This window comes from Wolffia australiana, chromosome 10, assembly GCF_029677425.1.
Source record: "Wolffia australiana isolate 7733 chromosome 10, ASM2967742v1".
In the NCBI taxonomy this organism is placed as follows: domain Eukaryota; kingdom Viridiplantae; phylum Streptophyta; class Magnoliopsida; order Alismatales; family Araceae; genus Wolffia; species Wolffia australiana.
The window spans coordinates 531,158-544,942 of NC_135844.1; the positions used below are offsets into that span (position 1 = coordinate 531,158).

Below are 13,785 nucleotides of genomic sequence, written 5' to 3' on the forward strand. Positions count from 1 at the left end.
ATCATTCTATGAGGCAGTGATTTTCTTCATTTTTTTCCTTGAGTAAATCTCCACTTATACAAAGGGTGGATGATCCCATCTTGACCACTCAATCATCTCTATGAGCTTCTTACTACATATGAGCTATGACTTGTTTAAATTCCATGATTAGGGTTTCGTAAGTCATAGTCAAAATGTAGTCATCCATCCACAAGATCTCCTTGATGTCTTAGGTCAATGGATCACTTACACAACCCAGACATGAATCAACCTGATTGACATTTAGATATAACACCACTTAGGAATTCTTTGAATCAGTTCAGTGAACTTATTCTCCAAAGAGCACTCATTATATGTCCTTCATGTTGTCACAAGATCAACTATACTTATTATATAAGTAGGATTAGATAGTGTAATTCTATTCAGATAATTCAATGTCTATCTCGGCTATCCATCAAATAGGAATATTCAGAATACTTATTTAAAGACTAACGATCAATATATTATGATCTCATCATAATTCACTATGACATAGCACATATTCATGGACTTCATTATAAACATCACACTGGAATAATAATGAATGTAATATTTTATTAAATGAACTTAAATATAAACATGGTGGTGTGATTCGGCTCGATAGCCACATAATATCCATCACCCTCTAGCTTGGGTTTTAGGATTATTCTCAATGATAAGACTCATGTAGTATCTCTTGATAAAAATCTGGTTACATTTGTGGCAGACCGTGTCCTCTTAATTATGAAAAAAGGCCCACTAAGTGACTGTCTGATTAAATCAGATTCACACTCGACTACTAGTGGAAATATTGGGAAAACAAGAGTAAAGGAATAAAGTCAATGAAGCCAATTGTAGGTTTTACAAGAAGCTCAATAGTAAATCTGAAAATCCACCTTTTAAGTTATCATTAGATATTGTTGTGTAAGATTCATGTAACACAAGATTGATGTTCAGGATACTATCAAAATCAGGTTTGAGTAGCCACAAAAGGATATTAGATTTAAAAACAGAGATACTATAGCATGACAGGAATGCATAAAGAATAACATGGGATGAGAGGTTACATAAAATCATAACTACATAGACATCTCAATAATGTTATTTTGGACTCATTGTAGAAACTTTGGGGCTGGTCAACTTAGTCACCCCATATGACATTCTTTTTCTACTCTACTTCCCCGTGTTTTGTCATCTATTCTTTACTTCATTTTTGGTTTTTTGCAGCCATGTTTCAGTTTCATGAGCACCATGCTTTTAATAACTTCATTTTTGGTGTTTCACAAAAGTTACTTCATTACTAACTACTTTTTTCCAAAATAATTGTGTCTTGATGTAGACCCACAAGTGCAGATGAAATTTGATATCATCTTCAGCTTTAGTGATTATGACAATTACTTCATTGTCATCCTGATCACAGATAAATGGCTATGATATTTCATCAAGGTCTCTCATCATATGAGTGAGGTTAAAAAAGGGAAAGTAACAATAGGATTTGACGAGATAAATGAGTGCAATGACTTCATAAATTATGATGAAATAATAGTACAATGATCACTAGTCTTACATTTGTATTCTAAATTCCTTTTTGTAGGATACTCGAGATAGACATTGAGTTATCTAGATAGAATAATACAATAGGATTATACTTATATGATTTATATGAATGATCATATGGGCATTTATTGTGGAGACACTAAGACCATACAGTGTGTGCTCTTTAAAAAAGAGTTTTCTGAAGTGATCCCTATGAATCCCTAAATGGTATTACACTAAAATGTCAATTATTTTGATTCGTGGTATGGATGTTTAAGTGATATGTTGGCCTGAGACGACCATGGCTTGACTAAACCGTAAGATTCCCAACCCATGGTATTCAAATATCTCAGTTCAAACATAAAAAAATACACCACGGAGACTGATTGGCCTAGATAGGAATACATGCCCTTGGAATAAGAGAATATTAACAAGAGGAAGAAAATGCATCTAATACCATGCCAGGTTATTAGGGAAATTGGATTCAAAGAAGTCTAAGCTCAAACGTAGTAAGAAGTACACAGAGGGGAGAGAGTGGTCAAGACATGATCATCTGCCCTCGGTATAAGACGGTATTGACTGAAGGAAAACAATACCGATAAATCCCTTTCCAATGTATTGAGATATTGGAGAATATATACTTTAAGTTATTAGCAAGTATAAATAAGGTTGTTCACCCATTTTATGTTTACATACTAGAGAAATCTGGGGGACCCTTTCATCTTTCTCTACTTCCTCCATTCACTCCACAAGCTTTCCTTAATGGTGAGAAGGTCCACAATATTTTCATCAAGTGGTGAAGAAGAGGAGATCTAGCAACCTTCTAGTGGTGTAGACACTTCTAGAGACCAGGTAATTCAATGGCTTGAAGAAGCTCACTCAAGATGCATGTAAGGTGGAAAATATTCCCCACAAGGTATCCTACATTTTATGCATTTGAGAGATGTATTCAAAATTTATCTTTAGCGTCCGCTGCATTGCAATGCATTTCATGCACCAAAACAAATCCCCACATAACCCAACACTAACCATACCCTAAGTCCTTCAAGACTCACCCACGGATGAAGGATCACTAAAAATATTTATATTTGTGTGATGTCATATCAAAAATTAAAACAAACAAGAGAGAAATATGCCTACCTAGAATTATATGTTTTTCCATGCCTACACAAAGAAATTCAGGTTATAGTTTGGGACTGATGGGACTAAAATCTGCTGCTTTCGCCTTGACTAGGAGTTGCTCTAACCAATTGAGAGTTCAAGCACTACTTTGTATCTTCTAGAGAATGAGATTTAGATTGACACCCCATAGGTTAGAAACTTAACCTATCAATTAAGTTAAATTGATGCTAAATTAATTAATGTATGTGTGGATGAACTTAATTAATCGGGTTGCCCAATAGCTGTCATTAGATCATTAAAGTTATTAGCATGACTGATACACGTTCTTTGAGGGTCACACACATTAGATTAAAAAGACATTGGTAGATATAGTTTATACATAAGGACTTTTGTGGAAAGTCCTTCAATGAGTATAAATAAGGGGACACCATTTTAGGTGCCTATGTCAACCAAATCTGTCCCCTCCCCCTCTCCTTTCTACCACATTCCACTCATTCCATGAGAAGCCCTTGCTGGTGATAAGATCAACTAGATCTTCAAAAGGATTTGGAAAAGGCGGAGAGTATATATTAGAGTCTTTTGATTGTGTGGATATGTCTAGAGTCTGGGCACTTGAACATGTTGAAAGGACTCTCCTAGGGACCAAGTCAAGGGTTGAACATGTTCACCACAAGGTACTCTGAGTTTTCTTTGGTTGGAGATAATAAAAAAGTGGAATTAGATCTTGGAAATGATCGAGTCCAACTCATTATAATTTGACTTTCTTTCAGAACCTCCTATTCCTATGCCTATTCCTACGATTATAATTTGACTTGAATTGATCAAGTCTTACTTTGCATTGAAGATTAGCTTTTTAACTCTAAATTATAGCCTAATAACCCAACACTTGAGCAATTAGATATAATTTTCTTTTTCTTGATAAGTGTTTCCATAGATACGGGAAGACCTCCCCATGTGAATCATACAAGGGGACGCCATTATAGGGGCAAGTAAGAAGAGGAGGGCACCCTAAGAGAAACTTTCAAGGGTATTTCTACCTTAGGATTTTGAGACCTTTATACCTAATGGTATTTTTCATAAAAATCACTTCATTAGTATATCCTTAGACATCTAGTAAACCTTAAGCATTTGACGCTTTTTAGTGCATGTTCCTGACATACTATTTTAATGTCTTTATTTTCATGATAACTATTATTTAACTTGCCCAATTAAGGCATAATATTCAACACTTACATTAATTAAACATATATTGGTTTAATCCAATTCATAGGTCAAGTTGCCAACACTCGATGTGCCAAAATACATCAAGTTTTCTACAATGCACACAAGGTTTAGGCAAACTTTTATTGGAACATATATGTCATCGGCCAATCACTTATACAATGTTTTAGGTCTTGGTTACTTGTGAAACCCTAACCGGTCATTCTATTTAGGACTGATGTATAGGGAAACTATCAAAACATTTAGTTTCCAATATTTCCATTGCTTTGTCCAATGAATTCAGTACATCGCATTCCATGAGTATGCATGTTCGAGTGTAGATGATCCTTTGATGGTTTTATAATTGACTTTGAGTTATGTCGATCCATGTCATGGTTGTGGAAATTCTTCTTTAGCCTGCGGCATGAACGACATCTTTTTGGCAGATGATTGTGCTCTAACTATAACCTTCAAGTCCCTAACCACAAGATTCTAAACAGTCTTGACTGATATGCGACAAGTCATGAAAGTTCACAGAGATCAATTCAGTAAACTCTTTTCCTTCAGAACACCCACTATCTCTCATTCGTGTTCACACAAATGATTATAGAATCAACCAGCTTAATGATATGAACATGAGTAGATGGTGCCATTCTCTAATATCCTATGAATGGGAATGTTTAAGACATGTTTAATAGAAATATTATTGTACTCATCATCATGGTTATCCCTTTACTACATTATAAACATATCATGTGATTTTTAATGAATATTATTTGTATTAACAATTTTTTAATCAAATGTGCAATGTAAAATTGGCATGAAGGTCAGGAAATTCAGTCACGACCTTATCATAGTCATCAAACTTTGATAGTTCATCATGGATTTGAGAATTTGAGATGAAGTCATCAACAAGGACATGGAGGAATCAAAAGATGATGAATGTCAAGAAGTAAGGATTATTTATTGATATTTTAGTAAGTATGAATTGTTTAAAAAACATTAAGATATTATAATCATGTTTTAATATACTACTCATATTATTAAATATTGGTGTCTAGAAAACATCTATGTCATCTCAAGACAGCACATAATAAGGCTTAAGTTTATGGGTAATTATAAAGTACATAAAAGGTGGCATACTATGCAACATCATTGTTTACAGATGTGGCATATCCAATGTGATATGTTGGCTGATAACACCCTAATTTCGGTCTTTATTTCATGTTATTAGCATGATTTATGCATTTAAAGGGCTTAAATTTGGGTTGTTATCATATATTTACACTAAAATAATGCTTCCAAGTAATTTCTGATTTTCCCCTAATTTTCTGTTAATTATATGAATTTTTAAGGATTTATTGAAGCTCGAAATAATTATTTTTGGATGAAAATGGCACATTAAAAAGTTTATTTCGACATTTATCAACATGGGAATTAATCAGGGAATTTTATAGAATTTTCTAGAATTTTTTACGAATGTTTAGGAATTTTCTGGGATTTATTTCAAGAAGAAATGCATTTATTCTATGAAAAAAGGGCATATTTATAGGAGAAAAAAATGTATTTATGCAATTTCTAGACTTTTCGGGGCCTTTTTGCAACATTTCGTTGCAAAAAGACCCTGAAAACAGCTCTCGGTCGCCACGGCAGGCGTAAAGATCCTATTTAAAATCATTCAGGGTTTTATTGCAATTTTTAATATATATTTTTAATGTTTTAGGAGAAATCGGAGGAGAGAGAGTGCCCAGGGGCATATACGCAATTACTTTTGGGCGGCGTCCAAAAGCAATTCCAGGCTTTTTAAGGACTTTTCTGCAAAAAGGAGGATTCAAAATGCGCCAGCCAATGAGAGAGCGACACGTCATTGCGTGTTTAAAAACGAAACTAATAAATAAATCAATTTTAAATCTAATGGATTAAATTGGTTTAAAATTGATTTATTAATAACTTTTGATCCTGAAGTCCGATTGAGATGATTTTTTTATGGATTTGTTCGTCTTTATCCCCTCTTTCTATCTGTATGGTTAGATCATTCAGATCTAGCCTACATTGATAGATAAATATTAAGTACTAAACGGGGGTAAAATGGTAATTTTTACCCTATAACCTAAGTATAAAAGCTGAATTTCGAGAGGGGGAGCTCATTCTTGATGGTGCTCTATCACAGCTGCAAGACAGGGAGGAGCTCTAGCTTGGATCAACCTATCTGGTACCATTTTGCTTGTTGTATTTGAACTTTTAGTGTATTTGGATGTTGTTTTAGTGACATTTCTTCTTCATTTTTCTTGATCTTGGTATGAACTTCTAAACCGCTAGGCTTGAGCGAAACATACAAGCCCTTACTGAGATTGAGAGGAGAGATTGAGAGATTCACCTAGCTATTCTGAGTGCACATTAATAAAAAACTCTAAAAAAATTAGTTTTAATTCTTAGGAGATTAAAGTTTCCCCATTTCATTTCTGAATCAGCAAACTAAAAAACCAACCAATCTGACATCAAAACCCTCTTTCAACCTCTCTAAATGACTTCTTGGATCCTTTAATTAGGATCAAAGAAGGAAATTTAGAGCCCTTAATTCTTCTAGTCTTCTCATCTCTTCTATCCCCCTCTCTAAATTCTCACCTAATTAGGGTGACTTGATCCTCATTGAAGATCAAATTCACTCTAATTAGGATCTAAAACACCAAAAATTAAATCAAATTGAAATTCCTACTTGCCTCCCTTGGACGACACTCATACTTATCACTATACATATTAAGTAGAGTTTTATAAATTTTATTGCATAAGCCAAAAATTCACAACGACAAGGGCTAAAAATTTTGCATAATTTTCACCCCTATTTTTGGTTTACAGATGTGGCATATCCAATGTGATATGTTGGCACGTCAGCCAAGGCACAATCAGTGCTTGGTATGATACCTCGCCAACACACCCTTAGCTCGACACCCTAACTTTGTCCACCATATCTTATGCTTGACCATGGCATAACTACTAATGGAGGATGTGTGACTCCTCTGGGTGCAAGATGGCCTTCCGTTAGATTCCTTATTGCAGGCTATGACTACTTCAGTAGGGACCTCCCCAGATCGCCTTACATGGACACTCACGCTAGATGGGAATTTCTCATGCTGGTCCTCGTGGAATCACTTTCGAGAGAGATTCCCTGCACATACTTGGGGTGGATGCATCTAGCATTCGGAAATTATTACTTGCATCTCATTCTTCTTTTGGAGATTCATATACCGTGGCCTCCCTACTGATGATCGGGTGACCCGTATTGGTCACTCACTTAGATAGCATTGTCATTGTTGCCCAATCTCTCCTCATGTTGAAACTATGGAATAATGAGTTTGCTATAGACTGTTAGCAACAATTTTCTCACCATTGGTGTCTGCTCTTATACACCCATACTACGCTAACACCAATAGAATGTTTTGACAAGATTTTTATCTAGTTAACATGCTCTAAACCTATCCCTTATCAACACATCACCATAGCATACTTGATATGGGAGTTATGGAAAGAGCAAAATTATTCTCATTTTGCAAGGTCTACCATAAGAGCATTGGGCGTCATACAATGCGTTAAGCAATGGCTATGGAGAACACACCATCTTGTACCGCCCATTGCCCGATGCCCCCCACTTACATGAGATATACTTCGCACCTAGAGAATCCCAGCGGCTTTGGCTTCCATCACCACTCGACTGTAGATTGTCCATTGGCATCCACGGTCAATAGGCTTTGTAAAGTTCAATATGGATCATGTGGCCAAAGGGAACCCGGGCCCAACGGGTAGAGGTGGTATCCTTCGAGACCACACAAGAAGTATCATTTTTGCTTTCTTATCATTCTATGGAGTACAGCATAGTACAACAACCGAAGCTATGGCAATACAAGAAATTTTCTCCTCTACGAGAAGAGAAACCTTCATAGTATCATCCTAGAATTGGACTCACAGTTGTTGGTCAACATGCTCCGTGGAATATCAGGCTCTTAGTGGCCTCTCCAAAGAGTCTTGCAAGACATCATGCGACGTCGCCCACGCTTGGCCAGCATTTGTCATCAGCTGTGAGACAAGAACCAGACAGCGGATGCCCTTACCAACTATGAAGTATCCTCTTACATCCCCACCCTATACATTACTTGCCAGGACTTTCCTCAAGCGACTCGCGGTTGCCATTGTGTTGAAAGCCTTGGCTTCCCGCTCTCCGCACACTTTGCATCCTGTCTAATGTTCGACCTCGCGAGTGATGTTTTGCAAGAAGCGTGTGACATCTCGCCTAACTATTGTACCCTCTGCACACCTCCATGATGATATATAATGATGGTGTGATGACCGTTTATATTCCATGCATCACCACCTCCACGGGACGCGAGCATGTATGGGTGCATGGAATCTTCTCCAAGAGCTGAACCGGTATCACATTGGTCCAGGTGTAATTGGGACATTTACACTTGCGCCACACTTATAAACACTTTCGTTAATACATAGACCGATCAGTCTGTGGTCAACCTGCCATCGTGTTTTTTTTACAATAAAAAAATAAGTAAATAAATAATATACATAAAATCATTAAAAGATATTCCTTACTTTTGGATAAATAGGTTAACACGAAGAAAAGGCAATAAAATGAGATCGACTAAATTCAAATATGGGATCGCTTTGAAAGGTTCTCAACATCAAAATCCCAATCATACATTAGATTTGATATTACTTGAATATTACTTGAATACATTAGATTTGATAAAATAATATGTTTAATAAGCATACATTGTAATCTCAAGTAAAATAGTTTTAAAGGAAATAAATAAGGGTAATATTTTCTGAAATTTCTCCTGTCATTATTATTTGAAGTATAAAGTTGGAAAGTTGTTAGAGTGGAGATACATAGTGTATCTATTTGAAATTACTGATAATAAGAGGGAGAGATAAGAGGGAGAAATAGTTATTTACCTTGAGAATAAAGTGTCTACTTCATATCACTTGTGAACGATTGAATCAAGATCAATTTTGAAGTCTTAAAATTGTCCTTTGCTGTTCTTAATCTTTATCACAATCATAATCTGTCCTCTCGTCTTTCATTCTTGTCATTGACTTTTACGCTCTTTTGAAGGCGCAAAGTAGAGTGTCTATTTTTCTAAATTACCAAATTTCTAGCCTACCTGTCGTCAATGTATTAAACAATCTGATGAATTTCCAATCAATGTTTCAAGGAAATTTCTTTCTGAATGCTTCGATTACACATTAAATATGCGAGTTGGTTTTTGTATATCTAGGTTGTCCAGCAAGAGTTACATGCTTCATTATTGAATGTTGAACTTTGAAAAAATTCTGCCGCCGCTAAAACAGCCAAATAATGTATTAACAGTGAAACTCAGATTTCTTCTGGGCTATTTTACTGAACTCGGGTTCGTCTTCTCTTTTCCTTGAACTGACTACTGAAAAAATTTGTCCACTGCGTATTCAAAAACAATAAAAATTGCATGAAGGGCAAATTATGCTACTATCACCAAAATGAGCATCAGATCGAGACAGATACATGTGAATCTCAAGAGGGACGGCATTATAGAGGGAAAGGGGGCCACCCTAAGAGAGAGTTTCAAGGGTATTTCTACCTCTGGATTTTGGGACCTTATACCTAATGGTATATTTCGTAAAAATCCCTTCATTAGTATATCCTCAGGCATCCAGTAAACCTCATGCATTTTACGCTTTTAAGTGCATGTACCTGACATACTACTTAATGTCTTTATTTCCGATAACTATTATTTAACTTGCCCAATTTAGGCATAATATTCAACACTTACATTAATTAAACATATATTGGTTTAATCCAATTTATAGGTCAAGTTGCACACTCAACGTACACAAGGTTTAAACAACCCTTTATTGGAACATAGATGTCATTGGCCAATCACTTGCACAATGTTTTAGACCTTGGTCACTTCTGAAACCCTAACCGCTCATCCTATTTAGGATTGATTAGAGGGAAACTATCAGAACATTCAGTTTCCAATATTTCCATTCCTTTGGCCAATGAATTCATTTCATCTCATTGCATCAGTACACATGTTCAAGTGTAGATAACCCTTTGATGGTTCTATACTTGAATTTCAGTTATGCCAATCCATATCATGTTTGTGTAAGTGGCCTACAAAGTTGGAAAGGTGTTAGTGGAGATAGAGAGAGTATCGATTAAAAAGTAGTGCTTGTACTATAGTATAAGGAGAGAAAGCTATTTTCCTTGAGAAAAAAATTTATGCTCGTTCTTCATACTGTATGGAGATAAATTTTGTTATCTTAAAATTGTTGTTATCGGTTCTTACTCTTTATCAAAGTCATCATCTTTCCCCTCGCCTTTCATTCTTCTCGATGACTATGACTATTTATCTTTGCTATCAAAACTTTTTACCTATCAAAACTTGCTATCAAAACTTTTAATTGCGTGAAACAGTCAAATGAAATTCCATCAATGTTCCAAGGAAAATCCATTCAGGATGTTGCAGTTCACCATTAATTGCCGCGAGTTGGTTTTGGTATATCCAAGTTGTCCAGCAAGAGCTACAACCTTCAAATTCATGCCGCCGCGTGAACTGTCTAATAGTGTATTATCAGTGAAACTCAGGTTCTTCTGAGCTATTTTACAGAAAGCCATGTTCGTTTTCTCCTACTTGCACTGATTGCTGAATATATTATGAAGAGTATTCGAATGACATAGAAATAGTATGAAGGGTGGTAAATTTAGCAGCTATCACCAGAATGAACATCAGATCAAGACGAATACAAGTACATATAGATTCCGATGAATTCCGATTAGAATCGAAGACTTCAGCAACTAGAGCGGATCAGATAATTGTAGTCTGATTCAGAAGAGCGACATGTAGTCATTCCGCAGAAAATTATCATCACATCCAACTCAAGCAATCTTAAAAAAAAGGTAAGGGTTATATAGGAGGCTCAGAAGGATCCACTGGTATGTTTCCAGTCAAAGGACGTAATCGCCTCTCAGAAAATAGGTAGTTTCAATCATCACAGCCACCCAAAAACAGATCAGATCAGATTATAACGAAGAAGATTAACACATAGAAATGTTGCTGCGTAGAATTTGGGGGGCGCCGTGTAAAGGGGAATCACCCCAATCGTGAAACAGACAACGTTTATAGGCCTCGTGCAAAGGGTAGCCCGCTAGTGTGACGAGCGAGGCTCCTGTCGTCTGAAAAAGGCCATAACCTAGCCGTTTAAAACACTGTTATCGAAAAGAAATTAAAATTGAAGATTTGCCAGATCAGAAGGCCAAGAACCAAGGTAGATTCGCAGCAATTTTCTTCATCCGACAATGGATCTGGGCTCCATGCGGCAGTCAAAGCGCCATCAAGAAGGACGAGAGTCCGGCGCAAGCTGCTGACTCGTAAAAGGAGCCTCAAACGCCGTCCCGTCACAACAAACTAACTAAATTATCGACCAACACAGACGAAATCTCACAAGAAGAATGCTTAAATCAAGAGTGAAAACTATGCAAACACGAATCTAGTACCAATTGACCCGAAATCTAACAATTTTTCACTGACCACGAGAGGTGAAGATCTACCGATGCTAGGTGAAGAACTATCGCGCGTTGAATTTAGGGCTTTTCATCGGCTATTTATACCCAATGTAGACCATGAGGAATGGAGAAATACTTAATGGGCCGGAAGTGAGCGGAACGGTAACTAGTACGTCAATCGTCATCGTTCTGACCACGGAACGGGAACGGAACGCGTACCTGTCTTCTGTCCCGTCCACTTGCGTCAGAAGTAGGGTTAGACCGGACCGAACCGGGCCTACATTCCGGTCCGGGTCAGGTTTACACGTCGAAACTGGACCGAAGACCGGACCTCTCCCCCTCTCTCTCACCCTCTCTCCCGCTCTCCCTCTCTCCCTCTCCTTTTCTTTCCCTCTATTCCTCTCACTCTCCCTCTCTTTCTCTTCTATTACCCACTCTCCCTCTCCTCTCTCCCAATTTAACTATCTGCCTCTCTCCCTATTGAACTCTCTGCCTCTCACACTCGCTCCCTATTGAACTCGCTCCGTCTTGCCTGCTCCCTATCCCTCTCTCCCTCGTATGTATTTTAGTTTTATAAAATACATTTATAAATTTCTCTATTCCTCTTCATTGTCCCTTGCCAGTGTTTTTTGGTATCATCTCGATGTGAGGAACAAGGGCTTCCAAACCATGGCCTGTTGGGGAAAGGTTGTCATGTCATCCGTTGGTCCCGGGTTTTCATCATGAGTTGTGTCCCCCCTTGTTGGAAACCGTGTGAGTCGTCATCTTCAAAAAATCTATAATTGGTTTGTATATAAAATAGAATATACAGTAAGTTGTAACTGAGTATTTCTTATTTAATCCTAGCCGTTAAAAGGCATTTGTTTGTCTTTAGTCAGATTTACCTTTATGCCTATCTGCCTTTAATCGTAGCACTCCTAGATTTTAATTTATATTGAATAAAATGTTAAATTCCTATGGAGCATAGGTTACATGTTCAATTCTAACTAGTATAAATTTAAGTTAGGTCCTATTGGTTGTTATTTATGGTATGTTTGTTCCTACAAGTAGAATTCATTTAAGTCTCTATATATGTTTCTCTTCTTAACTATGGTTCTTATATTTAACGCAAGGGTGGGGCTTTTGAAGCTCCACAAGAGTGTAGATACGTGAAACTACTGGGACCTCCAAATCATGTAGGACAATATCTAGGTTGAGCTCACGATATAGTAGTTAAATATTTCAAGCCTACCACTGTGTTAAAAGCTACAAGTGATAGTAGGTATTCGGAATATACATGGCTTGTAAGCTAATCCCAAATTTTACATCTTGTTTAATGTTTTAGTGATGAAATATATTCATTATAATGCACATGTGATCTTTATTGTTGAAGTGAATAATTTTCCTAACTATTCTTATTCTAAGGGTACCCAAGAAAGAAGTCAAGATACCCGTAAACAATAACAATATCTAGTTACACTCAAATGATAAGTATGGGTGATCACATATCCATAAATATGGGGACAATAAGGACAAGTAGTGGGTGCTCTCTAGAAAAAAAGTTGACTAAATTGATCGTTACAAATCCTTGAACATTATTGTTCTTTTTTTTTTAATTGGCAAAAACACAGTGCCGGGTACGGCCATCCCCAAGGTTGTGTCCACAGACCGATCATGCCGTGCCATGGACGCCACCTAGGGGTTTTTATTTATTAAGTGGATTTTTTATCTGTGTTTATAGGTGTGGAACGAGTGTATAAGTCCCAGTTACACACTGACCCAACTTGCGCCACACCCATGGTGTAGTAAAAGAAAAAATACATGAATGATACCTAGGAGGATCCTAGAGAAGGTTGCTTGGTGGTCGAAAGCATGTTGGAACCCCGTAGTGATGGTGGTGCAAGGAGTGTGCGCAGTCCTCCCGCCTTCATCAGATGTTAAGGTTGAGGTGCGCGGCGGTTACTAGGGCATCAATCAAGTCAATAGATGTGACAGTCTTGTAAGTGGTCATTAGACTTGAGACACTTTTTTGATGGAATATTATAATTTGATTATGGCCTATGAGTGTATAATCATGAGTCCAAACTGTCACAACTCATATAGAGCAACAACTCCATGATCATATGGTGTTTATGTGCTCGAGATGGAATTGTCCACCCTTTCTATTAGAGGAGATTAACTCAAGGAAGAAGGTTTAGTTAAATTTCTCTCCACGATAATAAAGATATCATATAAGGTGTCTTCTGATGATTTTCCCATGCATTAGTGATGCATTAGTGTCACAAACGGTGTAGGAACAGGACTTGAATCCACAAGCCTTGCTCTACTTGAAGCAGCGAAGTCCTGAATCCACAAAACTAGCATCTCCAACCCTTGAATCCACAAGGGGTTGTACTTGAATC

General features: G+C 37.0%; 1 long non-coding RNA gene and 1 other non-coding gene across 2 annotated transcripts; both read right to left on the reverse strand.

Moving 5' to 3' along the window:
- Positions 1-10,787: 10,787 nt before the first annotated feature.
- On the reverse strand, positions 10,788-12,080 carry LOC144708825 (uncharacterized). Its single transcript, XR_013582859.1, has 2 exons — positions 11,163-12,080; positions 10,788-11,074 (listed from the first exon to the last, which is right to left on the reverse strand). It is a non-coding gene; the product is annotated as an uncharacterized LOC144708825 (long non-coding RNA).
- LOC144709018 (small nucleolar RNA R41) lies at positions 10,811-10,903 on the reverse strand. The gene has a single exon (XR_013582954.1). It is a non-coding gene; the product is annotated as a small nucleolar RNA R41 (small nucleolar RNA).
- Positions 12,081-13,785: the final 1,705 nt, after the last annotated feature.